Raw genomic sequence first — 16,726 nt, 5'->3', positions numbered from 1 at the left:
ACTAGTTTTTGGACCGTTATTGTAAGTTATTTTGTTAGATAAGCTCCAGATTTGGCTTTACTGACTAATGTATATGTAGTTCAGTACAGTACTATTGTATATGCACAAATAAAATATTGTATAGCTTTAAAAATATAAATTTAAAAGATAGATTTGTGAGGGGTGTAATTATATATGCTGAGTGCTGTATATATATTGCGACATATAATAATTTAATGACAGCACAACCTTTGGAATTTGATAATGCCACTAAGCCCGTGCGGTTTGATTTCTATTTAATGAGCCAGCCCTATTGTGTTCTCTGTTCTTCTTCCATTTCCGTTCAGCTATCCATCTTTGTTTTCCCTAAACCTTCTTTTTTATTGACCCTGTCCGTTTCTTTTCCGTTTGGAGCATCTCATCCAGTCTCCATCCTCCCCCAGCCCTCTTTCTTGTCTTCTTCCCCTCATCCTTTGCCCATGTGACCACGCCTGCTCTGCCAGAGGATTCCACCAGAATATGAATGAGAATCCAGCTTTTCCAGGGAGAAAAAAAAACACGGCTACAGAAAAGAAGGACAGCGCTCACACAAAACACACTTACAGATATCGATGTGTCACATTGACTGAATCCGTAACAAATACTAGGCTGGAATCGGGAGTAGTTCTCATTTTAAACAGAGATGGAAGCAATGCCCCAAAGGCTCTAATGGTCTGCGCATTTGATGCCGTTGTGCATTGTCTTTCCGTGATAGTTTAATATTGACCCTCTGATCAATAATAAAGATTGCATTCATATGGCGAGTCCTATCCGAAATTGATATACGCACATAAAGTGACCTCGGATATCTATTAAAAATATTCTGAGCCCAAACATTACGTGATGATGAACAAGTGTATTGATTTTTATTTGATTTTTTTGAAGAGAGAAATATACCATGTGTGTGTGGCTTCGAAAAAGGCAACGAATTCTCATTTGAGCCACATGGAGTTGATCGTAACCAAAATGCTGATGATTATGGTTAAAAGCTAGAAATCTATATGCTGACATATTTCCGCCCATTGAAGGATGACAGGCTGACGAGGCCCTAACCCTAATCTTACTGAGCCTGCAAGACCGATCAGCCTGTCAGCCACAAAACGGGTCATCTATCAGATTTCTGCCATGCTTCCTATTAAAACAGCTGGGGCGAGACGTATCAAAGGGTTGGGCACAGTTTTAAAATAGCCTTTATTCTGTAATTAACATCACAGTACTGATAAAAAACACTTGCTTCACAATCAACTGAGCAAACACTAACAATCTTTGATCGTGGATCACTAAAAGGTTATATATGCTTGGAGGTGGCATTTGTATGTGAATTCATAATGGACAAAAAATGCAAACTTTTGCAATCCAACCAGTCTTCAATACTTTCCTGGTGTAGTTTAGACTAACATTAGCATATATTGGTGATTTTAAAGCTAATAAACATGAACTAAAACCTACAAAACTTCTTTAAAGCTAGCTTAGTTGACCAACTGAGTGATTTATCTGTTTTTTGCTAGTTATAGCTTTAATTTGTTTAGCTGTACATTAATTAAAGGTTCACGAAACCATCGACTACTTTTTTTTGCGATTTTGACAGATTTGTGTGTGTTGAGCATCACTTAAGACAACGTTAGCACCTGTTAGCTTTAATTGTGGGAAAAACTGGATAATTTTGAGCTTTTGGCAGCTAATTTCAGCTTCGGGTTTAAAATGATTTTTGGGGCGGGATCAAAAAAGGCGACGTAGGGCAAAACTGCAAGTGCAAAGATGACTCGTCGATTTCTCATTATTATTCATAGCTGAGTTTTCTTATCCTATGAAAAGAGCGTGCTTCTTAATTATTCATGACTGCACGTGCTTTCCGAAGGCAAGGCAGACCTGCAAGTGCCAAGCTGTGAGATACGGTCCCACGGAACACAGTATGATTCCATGATCCACGGGGTTAGTTGCATGTTTTTTTCCCGCGATGCTGTCAGGGCAAACATTTTTGTTGAAAGAGCAGTACGAGAATTGGAGAATGGCGGACGTTGTCTTTTATCAGAAGATCGTTCACATTTAGACACATCACCGTGCTGCTGTGTTTGCCTAAATCCTCTAGATTACCAACAGGGCTAATGGTTAAAATAGACAGGGCAAGAGACCTGCTGCACTGAGACTGCATTCAGACCTATGATTCAGATCCGGGGATTGAGGGAGAAGTCCTCATTTATAGTGTTAAGTTGAACACAATTATCTTTATAATGATATTATGAATATCAAATGTAGCAGGGCATTAAATTACTGTTTATTTCTTTGCATTTTAACTTTGTAAACTATAAAATCATGCATCTCCTCATGGTTTGTTTCTCATTTTGTGAGCTAACCGACAACAGTTGTTCGCTCCCTTCCTTCTCCCCTGCTGGCCGCGCCCACTCCTGCCCTTTGCTTGCGGAGCTCGACGACTATTATAATGCATATTTTGAAAAAATTCTGAGGTAGACCTGAATCGAAAGTGGGGGAAGTCATAACCCTTTAAGAAGCTGTTATTATAAAATATGCAGTCTTTCACTCAATCGATTTATGTTGGAACAACATGAAAAATTAAGTTACCTAAGAAAGGACGAGTACTCGAGTGCAGAACTAAAATAAAACAAAAGAAGAACAAAAACAACCCAGAGGGGGAAAACATTAACAAAAAAACAAATAAACAAACAAACTTGACTGGACAGGGCTGGGCTGGCGAAACAGGACTTCAGAGAACAGCAAGAGGAGACTATAAAGAGAAAAAATTAACAAACAAACAGGTGAACATAATAAACTAATAATGGGTTAACAAGGCTCCGAGCACGCCCGGACCCCGATCACCCACGTCGAGTGGGAGCACGCATGGCCAAAGCGCAGCTGGGATGGCGTTTATACAAAGATGAATACAATGACAGAAAATGAGTGCTCAACCAGAGAATACTCAAGCTGAGCACAACATAGACAAGAGAGAACTAGTGTCTGGACTCTAGTTCTATAAGAATTAACAAGACCAAAGTGGAAGAATCCTGACATGGACATAATGCAATCAAATCGCCGCAAAAAAACCTTAAGAATTTAGTTGTTTCAGCTCAATCTGTCAGGGTTCTGCCACTCTGGTCTTGCAAATTCTTGTTTTGGTGGCAGATCTCGGACACTACCCGTGTCTGGTCCTGTTTCAGTCTCTGTGTGCGCGCGCGCCGTCGTGGGTGTACGCAGAGTGTGCGCGCTCCTGCTTGACGCGGCTGCGCGCGCTCTGCGTCCCTCAGACACGTGCGCTCTTGTACTCGTGTTTGTGTTTTCGTCTGTCAGCAGCGTGGTGTTTCATTCCCAGCGTCTCAGTCTTGTTGGTTTCGGTTTTGGTCGGCGCTGGGATGAAGCATGCATGCTGCATGTGTGAGCGCACGGTGAGTTCTTGCGTCTTTTGTCAAAGCAAGTGGCTCGGTGTTTACATTGTGGTCACGTGTTTTTGTCGTGTGCTTCAGTGTTGTGTTATGTGAGTGCATGGCTTGTATTGTCTCTCTGTGTCATGCGCTCTCCCGTCTATTGTCTAGTTCCACCCTCCTTGTTAACCCATTATTAGTTAATTGTGTTCACCTGTCTGTCAATTTACTTTTTGCTTTATAATCCCCTTCATGTTTTCAGTCCTTTGCCAGTTCGTCGTCGATATTACCCTGTCTTGTTGTCTCCAGTCCTGTTTTGTCCTGCCAGCCCTGTCAAGTTTGTTTTTGCCTTTTTAATTAATGTTTTCCCCTTCGGGGTAGTTTTGTTTTGCCTTTTATTTTTATTTGTAGTTTATAATAAATATTTCTACATTTTTTCTGCAATTGGGTCTGCACTCCTTTTTTTTCCCTCACCGATCGTGACACAATCTAATTAAGTATTATTTAAACTGAGCTGAAACAACTCAATTCTTGAGACGATTTAGTACAACTTAATTGTCTTATGTTTAATCAACCTAAAATAGTAAAAACGAATAAAACTAACTTAATTTCTTTATGTAGTCCGAACACAAATCTATTGTGTGGACCCCAACATTTTTTACAGTGTGTATAACCTATAAAAGAAATATAGTATAATAACTGTAACTACATAAATACTAAATTACTATTTTTTTGAGATTATTATTTTAAGTAGCACTCTTGGGTTATCAGATGTTTGTGTTTCAGAAGGAAGTAAAAGTTTACATTAACTCTTGCCTAGTGAATTTTTTGTTTCTTTTCCTTTTCCTGCTAGTAAATTCTTTTTTGATGGATATATTGTTAAACAAGCACATCTCATGTTTTACATGTTTTCAGAAACTCAATCAGGATGATAATGCTTTAAAAAACAGCACAATGAAGTTATACAATTTACATGTAGCTGTAATGAATTTATTGTTGCTTTATTATAAAACAAAATGATATTCTTATAAAGAAATTTTAGATTCACTATTTTTTTTAGAATTGCACTAAATAAATAGATGAATTCAAAGAAGTATTTTAAGAAAATGTATATTGTTATACACTAACTGAAAAAAGTCTTGTTGCCGATCTAAGTTTCAGGAACAAAAAATAATAGCTTGACTTCTAGTTAATCATTTGGTATCGGAAGTGGCTAACATAAAATGCAAATGCCTCTAGATTACGCTTACTTTACCAAAATAAAATATGATCATGCTTAAATTATTTTTAATTATTTAATTAGGACAGGAAATTGTGACCTTGCTTAGACAAAAATCGTGTCACTTAACAGAAATAATGTACAGCAAAGAATATTAAGTAACTGTGCAGTGGAAAAAGAATTAATATTGTGTTTGACTCCCATGAGCTTGAAGAACTGCATCCATACATTTCTGCAATGACTCGAATAACTTATTAATAAAGTCATCTGGAATGGAAAAGAAAGTGACGACTCAAGATTATTTGGTTTCATCTTCAATGACTTCTTCTTCATCTTACCCTGGACATGCTCAATAATGTTCATGTTTGGTGACTGGGCTGACCAATCCTGGAGCATCTTGTCCTTCTTCGCTTTCAGGAACTTTGATGTAGAGGCTGAAGTATGAGAAGGAGTCTGCAGATATCTTGCATGCCCCTATACTGAATGTAACCCCAAACCATGATTTTTTTCTTCACCAAACTTGACATATCTTTGGGGTTCCAATAGGACTTCTGCAGTATTTGTGATGATTTGATATGTTTATTAAGTTGTTTGGTGGCTGACTCCACTATATATATATATATATATATATATATATATATATATATATATATATATATATATATATATATATATATATATATTCTGTTTTAAAGCATCATGGACCACCTACGCTGACCCAAAACAAAACGAGCCTCGAAACAAATGCTTTTTAATATTTAAACATGTCAAAACGAACACCTTCAGAATCAGTACAGTAAAAAAAAACGAATGTTTTACAAATCCCCCCCCAAAAAAGCACATAGTGACAGAGATTTACAGAATTCCTGTGTGGTCTCGTTTCTCATTGTCGTTCAACACATGCCTTGTGTGTGTTTACTCTTTGTTAATCCAGAATGTCACATCTGTCTCCATGGCTGCGCAAACTCATCTTTCCTACACTGATCCTAGACCAGCTTCTCCAGACCGACCCAAACAAGAACCATTGTAAAAGCAATCTCCTAACCAGTCTGAGATCAGGCTGAAAGAGTGACTTCCACCAATACCATCTCTATAGCAGTGGAAACAGGATCAGCACAAGAAAGACCCTTGTCCTTGCATGAAAACAAGCCTTCTCAGTGCAGAGCAAAAACAAACACTCCTACCCTTTCAGCGAGGCACTGAGGCGCAGATTATGAGGCAGTGCACAAGACAAACCATGTTCCACCAACAAACAATAACTCTGAGACCACCCTGAGGACATTTAAAGTCTAAAGCCCCCAGTCAGGCTTCAATTGAGTCCAATTTTAGCTATTTTTCACAAAACCTACAGTTGCTTCTATTTTGAAAGACCTTTGTCAGGTTGTGGATATGAATATTGTTGTAATGTTTATAATGTTGTAGACAATCCATTTGTGATAGGACAGCATAAAAAATTCACTTAACTTATTAATTTCTTCAAACTGAAGTGGATTTAACATATTATAACCAAGTTGTCGCAAATAAAAACAACTCAAGAATTGTGAAAGCAAACACCCGTACCCTTTCAGCAAGATATTGAGGAACAGATTACAAGGCAATGCACAAGACAAACCATGGTCCACCAATAGACAATAACTCTGAGACCACCCTGAGGACATTTCAACTCTGAAGCCCCCAGTCAGGCTTCAACCAAGCCCAATTTGAGCTATTTTTCCAAAACCTACAGCTGCTTCTTTTTGAAAGTTCAGATCACTCAAAAGATCTGTCAAAACTTTAAAACATTTGAGTAAACTAACTCACTTTTGATTTTTAATGATTTAATTAGGACAGTAAGGTCTGACTTTGCTAAGACAAAAGTCGTGTCACTTAACAGAAATTATGTACAGTATAGAACAGGGGTCGCCAATTTTGTTCCTGGAGGTCCGGTGCCCTGCATGTTTAGCTCCAACTTGCCTCAACACACCTGCCTGGGTGTTTCAAGTATACCTAGTAAGACCTTGATTAACTTGTTAAGGTGTGTTTGATTAGGGTTGGAGCTAAAATCTGCAGGACACCGGACCTCCAGGAACAAGTTTGATGATCCCTGGTATAGAATATAAAGTCATGGTGCAGAGAAAAAAAATTATTTTGTGTATGTCCCATGAGCTTGGACGACTGCATCCTTACATCTCTGCAATGACTCAAATAACTTATTAATAAAGTCATCTAGAATGGCAAAGAAAGGGTTCTCGCAAGACTCCCAGAGTTCATCAAGATTCTTTTGATTAATTTTCAATGCCTCCTCCATCATCTGATCCCAGACATGCTCAATAATGTTCATGTCTGGTGACCCTGTGGACATTTAAACTCTGAAGCCCCAGTCAGGCTAACTGAATTTTTAAGTTACTAAACTAAACAAAGTTTTATTTTGTACTTAAACAAACTGTTTGTGAAGTCAAAGTTTCAACTCCTAGCCCTGCAATACTTATTGAAATATTGAAATGAAGTATCAAAAAAACTAATTTGTGCAATTTGTTTCCATAAAAGTCACAAACTCCAGTGTTAATGTAGCACTCAAGTGGAGTCTTAAGGACCAGTCACACAGAACATGTGCATGACCATTACACTCACATCTTGCGTCTTTTGCAGGGCATCGCACATGATCATTAATGGACCTCGAGCTGGGAATCGGACTCGGGTCACCGTGAGCACCACCATGATAAGTGTTGATGTACTTAACCACTTAACCCAGGCTCATTGTGGATACCTACCTAGGTCTACACTTGTGGGGACTTTGAAATACGTAACGTTAGGTACGTCTGATTGCAGTTTTGTTTTTGCAAATCCACCAGAGACCGCTGTGTATGCTTTTTGATGGTCACAAATTCCTCTTGCATAAAACCACCAGAGGGCGCAATATACACTTCAGCCGACCAGGCCAGCTTGCTGTCGACTGAATGACTGACCAACTGACCCACCCACCTCTTTTCCCAAATCCAACCAAGAGTGTTATCAGAAGCAATCTACAAAAACTAAAGCCATCGCGGCTGCATTATTTCACCACATTTTCAGCCTGTTGTTTATTTATGTATTCATTTATTTGCTTTTGTTTTACCTGGTTTCTGGAACTTTTCTTCACCAGACTCGAACTCTGTGGTCATGGTCAACTCTGCTCCATGTCCAAAGACTGCCAACATACGTGGCAAGCCACTGGCCAAACGTTACACCAGAAAAGCTGTCCACTGGTAGCGCTAATAGAAACAGAAGCCATCGGTGGTGTCATACCGCACCGTAGCATTCGTTTTAAAGATGAAATGCAGCCAGATGTACCTCTGGATACATAATTCACATTATCCAGAAGCGTAGACAGGGGTATGTATCCACAATGAGCCTGTGTTAGCTATGTGAGTGCAATTGTTTTATATCAAGTCAAAAGAAGGTTAAGTGTCACAGCAGTGGACTCAGCAGTCCAATCAGAAGAACTCAGAGGCGGGGCAAGCATTGTAAGTTTCTGTTAACCATACCTAGTTGGCATGACAACTGTTCAATGTTAACATGGCGCATAGATATATACACTAGGTATCGCATACAGATTCAGAGCATGTGTCAATAGCGCCATCACATTTGTACAGTGCAAAACAAGAAAACAAATCACAAAGGCATCAAATTTCATAGATAAGATTTCGTTTCTTACGTTTGTGTGTGTTACAAACTTTTGTGCTATACGATTATTGAGGATAATACAATCACTTGCCATAAGGCAAAATAGCACCGAATCACACTAAATTCTAGGCTAGTTTCTTGATAGTTTTGTTAAACAAAGTCAGCAAACAAAGCGAGCGCACATTGAAGAAGATACCCAGAGGCGATATGAACATGGAGATGCTTATTGCACTAGTGAACAATATTCATTTGTTCATCGCTAGAGCTGGAACTGCTACTTGAACCATCCTTAACAACAAGCGTGTCAACTTTGTCTTCTTCTTGTGTGTCATAAGCGAGTGTCAGAAGCTTAAAGTTGTGTAGCGCCATCTAACGTCAAGGAAGAATTTTGCATACTCTTCTGCTCAACGTCAGTGAAAATCGCTTGGGTTTGAATGCGGAAGTGTCTTGAAAAACGCTGATGAAAAGCATCCCGGTATGTGCGAGACTTTAGAAATTGAAGAGAAGGCAGGAGAGGGACCTGCACCTTGGTCACACATTTATTTCAAAGGAGCGCTACCCTGTACTAAAATGCCGGCTCTGTTGATACATTCCTTCCAATAGACACCAATAGCATAGGTGACATCTAATGTAAATATCTATGAACATGGTGAAGGAAGTACTGTTTAAAAAAAAAAACATTCCTAAGTGCTTCATCTCAAGTTTTAGATGCAAAGTTGTGTGCTTCTGCTCTTCCCAACAATGACAACATAACAGAAACCTCTGTAAATCTCAACATAGCCCCAAATTGATTTCTCCCTACACTAAAGATGTGCAAAAACACACATAATAACACTTATGCTGTGCCTAACAGCTTTAAAATGCAGCATTCCAGGGTGGGATGGCATCAAGGCACATCCGAATCCAAATTCAGATTGAATTTCGAAGGCAGCATAAATGGGTGCTTCGATATCCCACAATGCTGTGCATTTCATTTCTGACAATTGAGCTAAATATATCAACATCTTAACGTGTCACTCGGGTGTCATTTTTGTGTAAGTGTTCTTTTTTGACCAACATTTTACACTGTTGATGGCATTTCTAGTGAGAAAATAGTGTTGTAGTAAGCAGACATTTTCTTAGTTATATCGTCAAAGCTCTCTCTGTTTAGTTGTACATGATTAAATATGCTGTCTCAGAAGTTTTACAAGGTGTCTTGGTGCACAAATGCTGCCTCCAGAGCCTTAACTTCAACACTTATTTTACTCACACAGTATGACGCGAAGCATGCTGGGAACTAGAATTGGTCTCTACTCAGTTCATGTAGCCCTTTTCTATTAAGCACAATGAACTTTTTAATTATTGAGTAAAATTAAGTCACTTTTCAGCTTTTTTTAATAGCAGCAAGGGAGCTCACGAGGTTTTCAATCAGAGTTAGTGACTCATTTAGGTGCTGTTTCGCCTCTCGGCCGTATAGCGTGACTGACCTTCACCATCATGTGACTCAATCTGTGCTGTGGTCTTGTGGGTCCTGGTGTCATGACTAAGCCTGATTGTATGAAAAGGGAGTGGGCATCAGCATTGGTATTAGCAATGCCATGGGCATCGCAGTGGAGCAGCTGGCCATGAACGCTCCAGTGAGACTCTGCCGGGCTCTGAAGCTCCGCACAAATGGACAGATCTGGCTCTGTCGAACATCTGCTAATTTTCCAGCAGCGCTGCTTTGTGATCTGAGGCCTGGAGGTGAGGGATGTTGGGGGTTGGTTGGTTGGTTGGTTTATAAAGGGGGCTGTGAAAGCTGGAGATTCCAGATGATGTCCATGGTTGAGGCAGATGTTGTGTGTGGCATGTTTATAAAGTGGTGACTAACTCAGAAATTTAAATTCAAGTCATTGTGTTTTATAAGAGACGTTCTGGTTGCAGTGTTGTTTGTATATACAGTGGAAATGAAGGATAAACAACATTGCTTAGTCACCAACATTCTTTAAATGATTCTCTTTTATGATTTGCAGAAGAATGTAGGTCATGCCGGTTTTGGAATGACACGAGGTGTGAGTAAATGATGACAGAATTTTAGGTGAACTGTCCCTTTCCTTTCACATCCTGAAGTACTTTTAATAGTTTTCACTTCTGTAATGGGATGCATTTAAAAGCAAAACTGAATGTAGCTTAGGGATGGCCGATTCCACATTTTGTTAATGTCAAATGATACAACCAGTATTTTTTGTTTGAGTTTTAATGATGCAGATACAGATACTGCTTATTATTTTAAATGTGAATAAGTATTTTGTTGACAAGTTGTTGAAATTATTTTATACTGATTATCTTTTTATCATTATTATCTTTTCACACATATTATATATAAATTATATATATATATATATATATATATATATATATATATATATATATATATATATATATATATATTATATATGTGTGTGTGTGTATATAAAATAGATGAGAAATATCACATGAGTTATCACATGAGTAGCAGTGCGATGTGGCTGTATATCGGCACTGGTGGGAGGCGTGCGTTGGCACGAGGCTGCAGAACCCGAGTGATGATATACAGCCACATCGCACTGCTTCGAGTGTGATATTGTGTTTACACAACAGTTTGACAGCATAACTGTGTATTTAAAAAAGAAAATCAAAGAGTCTCAAAACTTTTGTAAGAGGAACTACTTTCTTCCTCCACTCATTCACATCTGCAGCTGACAGAATTGCAGTATACATCACTTTAGAGCTAGTATTTGAATGATTCTCTAGCGTAATGTTTAAAGTGATGACAAAATGTGATTTTGCTCGCATTTTAAGATTATAAGGCTGAGCGGCATGAAATGCCATCAGTCTACAGAGATTTCTAAGTATTTCTCTGTTGCAATTGGGAGATCACAATATAACCATGGTATAAATACAGTACTAGAACACAAAAGAGAGAGATCGACTTAGAAAGTCATTTACCTGTTTAATAATGATTTGATCAGCTGTAGTTTGAAATTACGCTGTTTTTCTCTTAAGGCTTATTATGCGGTATCTGTCGCTATCTTGTGGATGAACATCGTCAACCGTCTTTGCTCAATGACAGGCTAAGGGCTGCTGATGCACTTTCTCTTTTCGAAATTATAATTAAAATATTTACTATCCTTATAAATAAACTGCACAGTTGCAATCTAAACAACTACATTCTTGCCTTTAAAAGTCTTAAAAATACTTTGTTTTCCAACAGCAGCAGCATTTGTCAAACTCTAGAGTGTCCTCTGCTTGTTGCTGTATGTGTGCGGAGTAATACACGAGTGAAGGGTTAAAATGCAGAACGAGTGCTGTTTCTTGCTGAAAATTGCATGGCTATTAGCCAATCAGATTCAAGAACCAGACGGAACTGTTGTGTGTGTGTGTGTGTGTGTGTGTGTGTGTGCGTGTGTGTATCTATCTATCTATCTATCTATCTATCTATCTATCTATCTATCTATCTATCTATCTATCTAGATAGATAGATAGATAGATAGATAGATAGATAGATAGATAGATAGATAGATAGATAGATAGATAGATAGATAGATATCAAATCAAACTGTTTATACAATATCCTTACAAAACTGATGAAATAACAAATCTTTCGAAATTAAACTGTGCAACAACATTTAAAGATCACTGGTTTCAGCCTGTTGCACCTTTGAAAAATTAGATGTTTTGATAGATATCAAGATACCTGGAAATATGCATGTAAATACATACTGTATTATATTAATATTTACTTTAAATGGTGCCCTTAAAATGTAAAATGAGCTTTTCAAGACACCCTACACAAAGAAAAGCAATAAAGGAATGAAATACTCATTAGAACCACAATAATACAATGACTGAACATCCAAATAAAAATGTTATTTATTAATAGGGAACAAAATAAGGCAATTAAGTAAAAACTAACCTAAAATTTCTCTAAAAGCACTTTTAAAGTTCCAGTAAAATCAAAACAATGTTTAGGTCCATATATCATATCTATAAATTCATATCAGTATGTTAATTGTATTCCTGTAAGTGTGCACCAAAACTGTGAAAACAAATTGCATTTAGATTATACAGTCATCCATAGCTTGCAGTTCACTTCCACCTTTATGGATCAACACTTGTTTCACCTATTATTTCAGTTTGTCACCAAATCTTGTCACCAGTCAGGGGTCCGTTTCTCAAACAACAACATCACTTGCTACTGAACTGCCATAGTACGATGCATCATTTGGGAAAAGAATGATGTAGTGACAAGTGTTTCCCAAAACTGTAGTTGCTTTGTCGCAGATCCATCATTTGAACCACGTCAGTTTGAATGTAAAACGTCCATAATGTTTTTTTTTTTTTTTTTTTTTTTACAAATATTATTGAGAATATTTTATATTCTAATCTAAAATAGAAAGTTGTTATTTTGGTAATTCATTTGTATTTATTTATTTATTTATTTATTTATTTATTTATTTATTAAATCTACTTTTACAATTTGACACATTCAAACCACTGCAGAAAAGTTATTAAACATACTATACATTAAATAAATATAATAAACTACTTCTATAAATTAAAAGCATTAGGGTATGCTATATATTTTTGTTTTCACAAACTTTGGAGATGTAACGTAAAATCCGCTTTTAAATTAAAGGTGACCTATAGCTTTTGCCATGAGCCATGGCTGTGTTCAAAATGACATAAATGTTTTCAAAGTGCACAACGAAGGAAAAGCAATTGTCAATCTGAAGATCGCTAAAACTGAACTGTAAAAATACGTTGAAAGCAAATTACACCTAAGAAAGACGACTTTAATGTTTTTTTTAATCATTAAATGTTGGATTGTTCGAAAGTAGTAAACCATTAGAAACTATGCTTCTAGCTACAGCTCTAGAGGTGTAGTTGCAAGCGTACAAGTCTGCGATGCAGTTTGTGAATGTTTGTTGAAACGACGGATTTGGGAAACGCTAAACCAACGAACTATCTTTGTAACAAAGGAACTTGCGATCTTAGTTGGCTAACGATGGTTTTCAGAAACACACCCCAGATGCTCTCTAGGATCTGACGTGTCCCTCCTAGGGTTGTCCATTAATTCATTAATGTAATTAATTCATACCATTAATTCACATTACGATTCTATCCCAGCTGAAGTATCGTGATACCCAAGGGCGTAGATTTGCTCTTGACATTGATAGGGACAGACATCTCTAAAGATGCATAGCTCAAATTGTTTTTGCGTCTTTAAAAACATGAACAAAGTACTTAATAATATAAATAAACAAAAATGAATTCATTCATTCATTTTCTTGTCGACTTAGTCCCTTTATTAATCCGGGGTCGCCACAGCGGAATGAACCGCCAATGTATCCAGCAAGTTTTTACACAGCGGATGCTCTTCCATCCGCAACCCATCTCTGGGAAACATCCACACACACATTCACACACACACTCATACACTACGGACAATTTAGCCTACCCAATTCACCTGTACCGCATGTCTTTGGACTGTGAGGGAAACCGGAGCACCCAGAGGAAACCCACGCGAAGGCAGGGAGAACATGCAAACTACACACAGAAACGCCAACTGAGCCGAGGTGCGAACCAGCGACCTTCTTGCTGTGAGGCGACAGCACTACCTACTGCGCCACTGCCTCGCCCTCAAACAAAAATACAAATAACAAATAATCAATCACGTCCTATGCAGCAAAAGTCAATTGACATGATTCTACTGCAATCTCGCTTTGAGGAGGTATGAATGAAGAGAAATTTAGAAAGGTGTGTGATGCAATTTAACAGTTTTATTCTGATTATTATTTTTCATAATCATGGAGACCAAATCGAAACTGAATTTTCATTAATTGCACAGCCTTGGTTAAAAGTAAACTCATAGAAACTTGATTTTAACCCTTTGTGCACAAATAGGTTACTAAGGGTTGACGGAGCATTATTGTATTTTGAAGTCGATTAAATTATTGGTAGGCACATTTCAGTAATTGGTGGATATTGGTGAGGACATGTCCTCTCTGTCCATTCCAGTTCTACGCCCTTGGTGATACTAATGGGTCAGTGGCGTAGCGGATGGGCCCGCAGGGCACGCACCGCGGGGGGGCCCCGCGTGATTAGGGGGCCCCGCGTCGTCGCGATTTTCAATAATTGAAAATCAACCGGCAACCGCAATAATCAAACTCTTGGGAACAACTGTGGTCGGAACCAAAGTTCACAGGTCTGTGTTCTCTGAACACCTCTCAAGCGGTGGACTACTTCATTCTTATTGCTTGCCGCCAATGTTGTCAACTTAGCGACTTTGTCACTAGATTTAGCGACTTTTCAGACCCCCCTAACGACAAATCTAGCGACTTTTTAGTGTGTTATTGGAGATTTTTTTAGACTGTCATTTGTCCATACTGTACCGTCCCTACTCTACTCAACGAGCTGCGTGTGATGCCGCCGACCCCTCCCCCGCCTCACAGCACTGACAGGCGGCCCAGTCAGTCCGCGTACAGCAGCTTCTCACACCTGCAGCCCGAGAGCAGATCACCCCTCTGCGTACCGACGACAAATGATTTAGCACAGGCAGTGTGAAGGTATTTCCCTTGTACAGTCAAACCAATCTACTTCTACTTTATTTTAACAATTTAATTGGACCGTTTATTCTTTTCTTGTTCACAATCACAGATATTTTAGTGACAGTTTCTGAATTTGTCTGAGTTTATTACATATGAGAGATTACTGCACATTCACTACACATCTATAATGACATACTGTATTCAAACAGCAATACATTTAGTTAAATAAACATGCTTATATAAAGTGTAGTACAATTATAAATACCCCTTTATTAACCATAGGCTGTAAAACAAACAGAAACGGTAAAACGTGATGACGTCAGTGATATGCAAATTGGCGTATGACGTATCTCCCCCCCCCCCCCCTCTTCATCAGGGGGCCCCTTCAGCGATCCCTGCAGGGGGGCCTCCGCATTTTGCGCTACGCCACTGTAATGGGTGTTACGATACTGTAATTCATAACTCATATCTATGAAATAAAGAAATTATCAAAATACTATATTTTAAATGTTATCATAGGCTTACTTGAATTGAATTCATAATTCCCTTATTATTGAAAAAAGTATTTGCACGTCACTTCACCTAAACTCTTTTGTAGATAACTGACCAACAAAAAAATACATTAAAATAAAGATACAAATGATACAAAATTAAGTAGATTTTCCAACAAATTTAGGCTTTATCAAGTGGTCAAAAATAGTTTCAGTGTTTCCTGTTGCTCTTTTGGGTTTTCATCTATTGCTTGTTTTTTTTTTTGTTTTTTTGTCTTATCAGGTAAGAATCCAAAGCAATTCAAAATGTCACTTTGTGAGTTGTTCTTATTAAGAGATTGCTGCAGTTGTTGTAGCTACTAAATTATATTGACAGGAACAGAAATGAACTGCATCAGATGTGCGTTCAAACTGAAACGTCAGAAAATGTGAAATAAGATACCATAAAATGCGTGAGTTCTACACAGTTTTGCTACCTTAGAGGGCTCCACAGACTATACAAATTAAAAGGTCTATTGTTGCACAATCGTGTGAGCATTTTACAGACTTTTCCACATGCAACCTTATGTATTGTAGAACGACTGTAATGATGATACTATCATTTACAAACTACAGTGGCACCGCCAGTATTTTGGAGCCATATTACCAATAAACTGTGCAACCCTAATCTCTCCCCCTCCTTTAAGACATTTTCTTGCTTTTTATATGATGCTTCTGAGCTCAAACACTCACTGGCAGAGCTATGATAAAAACAAAATGCTATCGGCCATTTTTAAAGGGGAGGTGTCACTATCTGCCCCGCCCTTTCTTTATGTTTCGGTTGAAATTACGGCACACATCGAACAGAAATGAACATTTCAAAGCACCACACAGGACCTTTAGATCTCAAATGCCTTATGAATAATCCACATTCTTCAAATTCCAAAACTCTGACAAGTATTTCCAACAAAATGTACATTGTCCAATACTGATTTCACCCCCTTCCTCTCTCTTCCTCTCTTTCACTCTGTATCCCCACCTTAGCAAAGACAAACTCATTTCCATATAAATGGAGTGTAGGCCTGCAGCCCAGGGACCAGGCAGAATTGCAAATATTTCATCTCTCGCCTGGAGAGCCTGCTGCTGTTTCTTAGTCGCCATCAGCCCTCGCTCCATTCCCACCTCCTCTCGCTCTCATCAAGCCGCTTCATTCTCTTGCTGTTTTGCACACCTGACCAAATCACCCAAGCACCTGCAGGGGGTCAAAGACGCCTCTCTGCCTCTGATCAGCCATCAGTGGTTGAGGCCAGGTTTAGTTGCACAGGACGCCAGGAGAGCTTTCCTATTCTCTCTCTCTCTCTCTCTCTCTCTCTCTCTCTCTCTCTATCCTTCACCATCCACCCACAATGCTTTTCTGTTTTTATTCTACCCCCTCTACCCAGAGGCACCTGACAT

General features: G+C 38.4%; 1 long non-coding RNA gene across 3 annotated transcripts in view; it reads left to right on the top strand.

Moving 5' to 3' along the window:
- Positions 1 to 16,726, top strand: part of LOC147831552 (uncharacterized) — a 138,616-nt gene that overhangs the window by 103,855 nt on the left and 18,035 nt on the right. The window contains exon 7 of one of the 3 annotated variants that reach the window (XR_015521888.1): positions 5,546 to 6,153. The exons of 1 other annotated variant lie outside the window; for it this stretch is intronic. This is a non-coding gene — a long non-coding RNA (uncharacterized LOC147831552). Of the gene's footprint in view, positions 1 to 326; positions 2,679 to 5,545; positions 6,154 to 16,726 lie in introns of those variants that run through there. One more of the 3 variants, XR_015521889.1, reaches the window with a different exon arrangement.

Source organism: Danio rerio, chromosome 22, assembly GCF_052040795.2.
Source record: "Danio rerio strain M-AB ecotype USA chromosome 22, GRCz13ab, whole genome shotgun sequence".
In the NCBI taxonomy this organism is placed as follows: Eukaryota; Metazoa; Chordata; class Actinopteri; order Cypriniformes; family Danionidae; genus Danio; species Danio rerio.
The sequence above is the reverse complement of the archived record's forward strand: the minus strand, read 5'-3'. Positions and strand labels throughout refer to the sequence as shown.